The following is a 9,576-nucleotide window of genomic DNA, read 5'->3' as shown; positions in this document are numbered from 1 at the left end:
ATGAATATGTAACAGAACGACCATTGTACTTTAGAAACTGTAGTAGTGTGTCCTCATTTTACTCCAATGAGGATACACTACTACAGTGTCTCTGGGAACGCACTGAATGTTTACTAACTTAGAAGCAGACCATTTGCCTGGTCTGCCTCCTGCGTGGTAGACAGCTTCACAGCCAAGGCGGACTTCGACCCCAAGAGGGTGAGCTTTGCTACAGTGCACACATTCGGGGTCACATCCCTAGACAGATAAAAACAAGTGAACAATGTCAGTTTAAAACATGATTGGATAAACATGGCTATGATCATGTGTAATGCAAATGCATAAGAGATGACTACAATGATCTACTGAATAAAGATTTGAATCTCCTCTGGATTTCAATCCTCATTGAGAAAAACTCACAAACAATAGACAATCTTCTCCATCTCTGGTTTTCTCTGTTGCAGTATTCTGGGAAGTGATATGCTCTGCAGAAGAAGGACCCTGTGGGCCTGTTCCTCCAGGACAACATCTCTGCTGAGTACACCATCGATGATGACGGCACCATGACCGCCTCCTCCAAGGGACGTGTCACTCTCTTCGGGTGAGTAGATCTGCATCAACTTGGAAGAACTAGCATATAAAGCATACACAGATGCTAAAATTATTGTCTAGTTGTAAGGAAGAATGTGGATTAATATCCATTTAATTGGTGTTGAAACTATTTGTCTAATAGACCACAACATTATGGCACAAACCAATCAAATGTTAATTGGTGGACAGGAAATATAGACAACATTTTACACTGTAAGTGATGGATCACAATAATCTTGCATATGTTTGACCTCTGGTTTTAAGTTGCAAGAGCAAATATGAGTTTCAGTGTGTTGATATGTTCTGTGCAAATGAGTGTGTGTTATTGTGTTGACAGGTTCTATGTTGTGTGCGCTGACATGGCTGCCCAGTACACTGTGCCTAACCCCACCAACCCCAGCAAGATGTTCATGAACTACCAGTGGAGGTGACAACTACTGGGTGATTGACACCGACTATGATACCTACGCCTGCCGTACCCTGAAGGATGATGGACACTGCGAGGATGGTTACTCCCTGATTTTCTCCCGTCACCCCCGTGGCCTGTCCCCAGCAATCCAGCACATTGTCCATGGGAAACAGGAGGAGATCTGCATGGCTGGCCAGTTCGAGCCTGTCCTGCAGTCCGGTGAGTTGGACACTTGTCTACAGGGACACAGCATGAAAACAAAGGCTAAATGAGATCACATCTAGATAATATCAATGAGCATGAAGGAGAGCATCCTAATTAATAAATGAAAGCTAAGAGGGAGCTAAGAGTTGTAGTTCAAATAAGATTGAAAATATTCACAACAATCTGCATTATGCCCCAGTGCAGAAATGTTTTCTTAGGCAGATAAATCTGATTAGGGAGCATGAATAAGTTATTTTTCTCTTTCCTCTACAGGAGCTTGCTAAATTGTCAGCTCAGCCTGCACCGAATTCCTTAAGCATGCTGGCATGAGAAGAGGTGTCCAGGGCCGATGGATAGGTCCATAGCAGCGCTGTAGAAATGAATAGACCATGTTGCAAGGCGGGAGGGAAAAGTCCACCACCCATTGTCTCAAGGGAAAGGTTGCTCAATTGGGTAAAGTGTGTGTGTGTGAAAATAAATATATTTTTTAAACAAATCTCTGAGTTGCATCCATGTTTGATCAAGAGCTAAAATTGATTAAATAAGTTGTTTTACATATACAGTGCCTTTGGAAAGTATACAGACCCCTTAACCTTTTTCACATCTTGTTACGTTACAGCCTTATTCTAAAGTAGATTAAATAGATTATTTAGCAAATTTATAAAAACTAAAAACAGATACCCAATTTACATAATTATTAAGACCCTTTGCTATGTGACAAAAAAATTGAGCTCAAGTGCATCCTGTTTCCATTGATCATCCTTGAGATTTTTCTACAACTTGATTGGAGTCCACCTGTTGTAAATTCAATTGATTGGACATGATTTGGAAAGGCACACACCTGTCTATATTAGGTCCCAAAGTTGACAATGCATGTCACAGCAAAAACCAAGCCATAAGGTCAAAGGAATTGTCCGTAGAGCTCCGAGACAGGATTGTGTCAAGGCACAGATCTGGGGAAGGGCAGCATTGAAGGTCCCCAAGAACACATTGACCTCTATCATTCTTAAATGGAAGAAGTTTGGAACCACGAGCTGGCTGCCCGGCCAAACTGAGCAATCTGAGCAATCGGGGTAGAAGGGCCTTGGTCAGAGAGGTGACCAAGAACCCGATGCTCACTCTGTCAGAGCTCCAGAGTTCCTCTGTGGAGATGGTTGTCCTTCTGGAAGATTCTCCCATCCCTGCAGCACTCCACCTATCAGGTCTTTATGGTAGAGTGACCAAAAGACCCCTAAAGGAGTCTCAGACAATGAGAAACAAGAGATTGAACTCTTTGGCTTGAATGCCAAGCCTCACGTCTGGAGGAAACCTGGCACCATCCCTATGTTGAGGCATGGTGGTTGCAGCACCTGCAGGGACTGGGAGACTAATCAGCATCGAGGGAAAGATGAATAGAGCAAAGTAAAGAGGGATCCTTGTACAAAAACCTGCTACAGAGCGCTCAGGACCTTAGACTGGGGTGAAGGTTCACCTACCAGCAGGACAATGACTCTAAGCACACAGCCAAGACAACGCAGGCTTGGCTTCAGGACAAGTCTCTGAATGTCCTTGAGTGTCCCAGCCAGAGCCCAGACTTGAACCCGATCGATCATCTCTGGAGAGACCTGAAAATAGCTGTGCAGCGACGCTCCCCATCCAACCTGACAGAGCTTGAGAGGATCTGCAGAGAAGAATGGGAGAAACTCCCCAAATACAGATGTGCCAAGCTTGTAGCGTCATACCCAAAAGACTCCAAGCTGTAATCGCTGCCAAAGATGCTTCAACAAAGTACTGAGTAAAGTGTCTGAATACTTATGTAAATGTGTTATCCACTAGTCTTGTCTGTGAACTGTGAATAATGGCAGAGAATCCACTGGTCCAGGTCCAGCTAGGTCCAGACTAGGTCAGTTTGGGAAGTCTCTCACCTACACCAGCTTAACTCCTCAACTCATGAACCATGCAACCACAGAGATCCTATTAAATGATCATGTTAGTGTTCTAATACAGTATGTAATTCTATGTGAGATCCCAAAGCCTTTATCCGTAAAGTCCCCAGGTTTAATGAGAATATGGTCAACAGACAATGTGACCTTGAGTATTAACAGAATAGCTGAGTTGTAGTTTTGCAATAGGCTAATCAAGCTAGTTATTCAGGAATTGTTAGCTAGCTATATTTTCTCTACAGAGAATGTAATCCTGAGAATGTAAAATATTTTATTTACCAGTACAGTCCCCTCTCTCGTGAACTCTAACCCCACAAAAAAAATCTATATATCATCATTAGCTTGGCTAGCTCATTTAAAGTGGAACTGACAGCGTTTTAATGACTACAAATATGAAACAAACCGTAAATCATAATATCAACCAAAAATATCACATTCCCAATTCATGCTACAAAACCAACTTAATTGTAAGGGTGCGTGCTGGTGGCAGGGAAGTCAGGCGCAGGAGATCGAACCTGGTATAAAACGGAGCAGTTTAATAAGTGCAAAAAAAATCTCTGAAAACCAAAATATACAAAATAATACATGTGGGTACAAAAGCCGTCGCGCACCAGAACATATCTTGCACAAAGCTTACCAACAAACAATCACCGACAAGGACAATGAGGGGGAACAGAGGGTTAAATACACAACATGTAATGAATGGGATTGGAACCAGGTGTGATACAAGACAAGACAAAACTAAAGGAAAATAAAAAGAGGATCAGCGATGGCTAGAAGGTCGGCGACTTCGAACGCCGCCCGAACAAGGAGAGGGACCAACTTCGGCGAAAGTCTTGACAGACACATGGAACGAGGGGTTAATACGGTAATCGGGTAGAAGCTGTAACCTATAACAAACCTTGTTCACTCTCCTCAGGACTTTAAATGGCCCCACAAACCACGGACCCAGCTTCCGGCAGGGCAGGCGGAGGGGTAGGTTTCGGGTCGAGAGCCAGACCCGGTCCCCCGGTGTTCAGGGGGTTCGGGGGGTCTCACTGCGGTGGTGATCTACATTAAACTTCTGGCGCGTCACGGCCTGCTGAAGGTGGACACGGACAGCTTCCCATGTCTCCGCCGCGTGCCTGAATCAGTCATCCACCGCAGGAACCTCGGTCTGACCCTGATGCCAAGGCGCCAGAACCGGCTGTTACCCCAGTACGCACTGGAAGGGAGAGATGTTAGTGGAGGAGTGGTGGAGCGAGTTCTGTGCCATCTCGGCCCAGGGCACGAACTCTGCCCACTCCCCTGGCCGGTCCTGGCAATAGGACCGCAGAAACCTGCCCACATCCTGGTTTACTCTCTCCACCTGCTCAGTACTCTCAGGGTGAAACCCTAAAGTAAGGCTGATCGAGACCCCAGACGTTCCATGAATGCCTTCCAGACCCTAGACGTGAACTGGGGACCCCGATCAGACACTATATCCTCAGGCACCCCGTAGTGCCGGAAGACGTGTGTAAACAAGGCCTCCTCAGTCTGTAGGGCTGTAGGGAGACCGGGCAGAGGGAGGAGACGACAGGACTTAAAGAAATGATCCACAACGACCAGGATCGCGGTGTTACCCTGTGAGAGTGGAAGAACAGTAAGAAAATCCAGGTGCGACCAAGGCTGCTGTGGAATGGGTAAGGGGTGTAGCTTACCTCTGGGCAGGTGCCTAGGAGCCTTACACTGGGCGCATACCGAGCAGGAGGAAACATAAACCCTCACGTCCTCAGCCAAGGTAGGCCATCAGTACCTTCCACTCAAACAGCGCACTGCCCGACCGATCCCAGGATGACCAGAGGAGGGTGACGTGTGGGCCCAATAGATCAACCGGTCACGGACAGCAGACGGGACGTACAGACACCCAGCGGGACACTGGAGGGGAGCGGGCTCTGCACGTAATGCCTGCTCAATGTCCGTGTCCAGCTCCCACACTACCGGCACCACCAGGCAGGAGGCGGGGAGTACGGGAGTGGGATCCATGGACCGCTCCTCTGTGTCATACAGCCAGGACAATGCGTCTGCCTTCACGTTCTGGGAGCCTGGTCTGTAAGAAAGGGTAAACACAAAACGGGTGAAAAACATGGCCCCATTGCCTGGCGAGGGTTCAGTCTCCTCGCTGCCCGGATGTACTCCAGATTGGGGTGGTCAGTCCAGATGAGAAAAGGGTGTCTAGCCCCCTCAAGTCAATGTCTCCACACCTTCAAGGCCTTGACGACAGCCAACAACTCCCGGTCCCCCACATCATAGTTTCGCTCCGCCGGGCTGAGATTCTTCGAGAAGAAGGCACAGGGACGGAGCTTCGGTGGCTTACCCGAGCGCTGAGAGAGCACAGCTCCTATCCCAGCCTCGGAGGTGTCCACCTCCACTATGAACGCCAAAGAGGGATCCGGATGGGCCAGCACGGGAGCCGAGGTAAACAGAGCCCTCAGGTGACTAAAAGCCCTGTCCGCCTCAGCTGTCCACTGCAAGCGCACTGGGGCCGCCTTCAGCAGTGAGGTAATGGGAGGAGCTACCTGATCAAAACCCCGGTAGTAGTTGGCAAACCCTAAGAACCGCTGCACCTCCTTTACCGTGGTGGGAGTCGGCCAATTACACATGGCTGCAATGCGGTCACTCTCCATCTCCACCTGTGAGGTGGAAATGCGATACCCTAGGAAGGAGACGGACTGTTGGAAGAACAGACATTTCTCAGCCTTGACGTACAAGTCATGCTCCAACAGGCGACCAAGCACTCTGCGCACCAGGGACACATGCTCGGCGCGTGTAGCGGAGTATATCAAAATGTCATCAATATACACCACTACACCCTGCCCTTGCAGGACCCTGAAAATCTCGCCTACAAAGGCTTGGAAGACTGATGGCGCATTCATCAACCATGACGAGGTACTCATAGTGCCCAGAGGTGGTACTGAAAGCCGTCTTCCACTCGTCTCTCTCTCGGATACGCACCAGGTTGTAAGCGCTCCTAAGATCTAATTTGGTAAAGAAGCGCACCCCGTGCATTGACTCTATCACTGTGGCTATGAGTGGTGCGGGTAACTATACCTCACAGTGATCTGATTCAGACCCCGATAGTCAATACACGGGCATCACGGGCGCAGACCTCCCTCCTCCTTCTTCACAAAAAAGAAACTTGAGGAGGCGGGTGAAGTGGAGGACCGAATGTACCCCTGACGCAGGGATTCGGAGACGTGTGTTTCCATAGCCTCCGTCTCCGCCTGTGAGAGGGGATACACGTGACTCCTGGGAGGTGCAGCGAGAGCCAAATCGGCATATTCAGGAGGAATGCGCACGGTGGAGACCTGGTCTGGACTCTCCACCGTAGTAGCACCAATGGAAACCCCTAAACACCTACCTGAGCCTACCTACCTCTCACGACCACCCCGTGAGAGCCCTCTGTGGCCAAGAAACAGTGGGGTTATGACAAGCTAACCAGGGTAGGCTCAGCACCACAGGAAACGCAGGAGAGTTAATAAGGAAGAGACTAATTCTCTCCGTATGACCCCCCTGCGTCACCATGCCCAAAGGAGCGGTGATATAACTGAGATCGCCCGCTTTCCCACTCTATATTGCTGTAGAATTTTCACAAATACCTTAGTATATGTTGTTCCCAAACATTCTAAGAATGTATGAAAACGTGAACATGACCATATCAAAGTGCTCGCTTGTCAGAAAAGGTAATAAAAAATTGTCATATTCTTCCTGTGGGTGTATATGAACAGATTTTAATAAGATTTCATGTTGCTAAAATACTGTCAGTTCCACTTCAAATACCTAAAGGCTTAGAGGCCTATCTGGGGACCTATCTGGCCTGAGAGTTTCTTTACACTGTGTTCTTATCTCCATTTTGAGTTAGCCAAAAAGTTATATTAAAACCATGATCAGTGATCGCCCACTGATAAATTGTTATATCCTAAGAATATATAGATAAAGTAAACATTCACAAAAACCTATTGCATTGCCATACAGTTTCTATTGCCTTTTCCAACATCCTGTACTATTCAACAGTGGTGGTGGTGATGAGCACTCAAGATAGGATACTGCTCCCTCTAGTGGCACATGCTATTCTCATTTCGCCACCCAGTGGAAGTACCACACTCGTGGCGAAGAATTAATGATGTGCATTATGGAAAATATTTGTTTTATGAATAGCATCAAACCTGTATGGTATGCATTCTTTTTTCCCCAAACAACTGCTCACACAACTCCATAACCATAATGAAATTAGTGACCGATTGAACTTAGTGTGAATCAGCATTCTACATAGACCGAAGGTATTCGATGTAGCAACAAATTATTATATGGTTACAATATAACCCAGACAAAGCGACTTTACAACGACAATGACCTGGACATTTGAGCTGGGAAAAAAGCCTACTTTCCCATTAAACAAATTGAAATGATCTTGGCTGTTAGAAAATGTAATTGTATGCAAGCCAAAGTATTTTTTGCACCTAAGTATCTCTCTTCTTAAGTATGTCAATGTATGATTCTAATTAATGGGACAAAAGTATGTAAAGATCAGAACATGTTGCTAAGACAAAAACCCTAAGCCAAAGGATCTGGATAAGAATGTCCTTTCGTCAGGCAGATGTCAAAATACTGGTAACAGTGTGTAAATAATTTATAACATGTTTCATGTCCTCTTGATAAGGTTTAACCACTGTATGGCCATATAATTCCATTATAGTTCATGGGAGTTGACACCTATGTCATGTGCACAGCAGATTTCTATCAGTTTTAGAGGATCATAAATGTCTCATTCATTTGATACCATCAATCTTGTTTGGATCAAAGGGGAGAACATTCAACGTCGCTGCTCACTCAAGCTCTGGTTCACTCAGTTAGTGTGGATTTCAAGGCCAAGAATTGACCTGCTGTGAACCTGGATGCACATGTTCAGATGGAGGAGAGGGTTGCCAATAGCTTACTTAGGTCACTCTCTCTGACTAATCCTATTCAAACATTTACATGCTGATGAAAAAAAGAAACTCTCTTCAAAGGAAGTTAATGTGTAAAGGACTTTTAATTACTCTCACACCACATGTACTATGAACGCAAGAGTGAACTGGCATTTAAAAAAGTCCTCTGTCCTGCCAGCACTGCAAACAGGACCCAACAATAGAGTAGAATAGAACACCTGGATGTCATTGCTGAGGTAGCCTACCTGGGGAGATAATAGGGCACTTGGCAGTGACACATTTGACAAAGTAACAGTGCTAGTGATGTGTCCTAGAAAAAGCGATATATCTTTAACAACCTACATGGCACATTCAACAAAGTTTATGAGCATTCTGTGCCTTGGAGAAAGCATTCAGTCCCTCAACCCCCTCATGCTGACTCTCAGTCCCATCAGTGAATGGATGCCTCAGTTTCCATGGTTATGAACCAGCCCACAAACCCATCCCCCATCCCCTCGTCTCTCTTTCTCTGATTGGAGGATTAGATGATCGAGCCCTGGATGAGAATGAGGCTCCTATTCCCATCATCCCTTGCTCCATCCGGCTGTACTGAATCAGGCCTGTGTGTGAGCACAGATCTCAGAAGAGGAGGCATGGCTACTGTATCCTCTCACCAGCCTCCACACTCATTATATCAGAGTGAGTCCCCTCTCCTTGTACACTGTGTTGACTGGTTCTATGTAGCCACAGATGGACTCCTGGAGAGGGGCTTTTGCAGTTAAAACGGATACATTTCTAGACTGAGAATGAATAGTACATCAGACAACACCCCGACTCTGGAGTATTTAAAGAGGCGGAGTAGTCATCCTCTCATATCTATCATTTATAGTGTGCGTCCTATATAGTTACACATTTATAAAACAAAGTATTGCCTTATAACTTAATTGTATAATATATTTCAATGTTCAATTGAAAAATATATTTTTTTCATCAGCATGTTGTATTCCTCTCTTCATTCAGACCCTTTGCTATGAGACTTAAATTTGTACTCAAACATGATTAATGTTTCCATGAATCATCCTTGAGATGTTTCTTCAACTTGATTGGAGATCCACTGTGGTAAATTCAATTGATAAAATCAAATCAAATTTTATTAGTCATGCGCCGAATACAACAGTGAAATACTTACAGTGAGCCCCTAATCAACAATGCAGTTTCAAAAAAATACAGATGAGGATGAGAGATAAAAGTAACAAGTAATTAAAGAGCAGCAGTAAAATAACAATAGCGAGAACATATACAGGGGGGTACCGATACAGAGCCAATGTGCGGGGTCACCGGTTAGTTGGGGTAGTATGTACGTACATGTAGGTATTAAAGTGACTATGCATAGCTGACAACAGAGAGTAGCAGTGGTGTAAAGAGGGGGGGGGGGGGGGCAATGTAACTAGTCTGGATAGCCATTTGATGAGATGTTCAGGAGTCTTATGGCTTGGGGGTAGAAGCTGTTTAGAAGCCTCTTGGACCTAGACTTGGTGCTCCTGTA

At 45.8% G+C, this 9,576-nt stretch overlaps 1 pseudogene; it reads left to right on the top strand.

Annotated features, from left to right (window-relative positions):
• Positions 1-8,643, top strand: LOC106563288 (purpurin-like; annotated as a pseudogene).
• The last annotated feature ends 933 nt before the right edge of the window (positions 8,644-9,576 follow it).

Source organism: Salmo salar, chromosome 01, assembly GCF_965601325.2.
Source record: "Salmo salar chromosome 01, fSalSal1, whole genome shotgun sequence".
NCBI lineage: Eukaryota > Metazoa > Chordata > Actinopteri > Salmoniformes > Salmonidae > Salmo > Salmo salar.
Note: the sequence above shows the minus strand (reverse complement) of the source record. Positions and strands in the feature narration are given on the sequence as shown.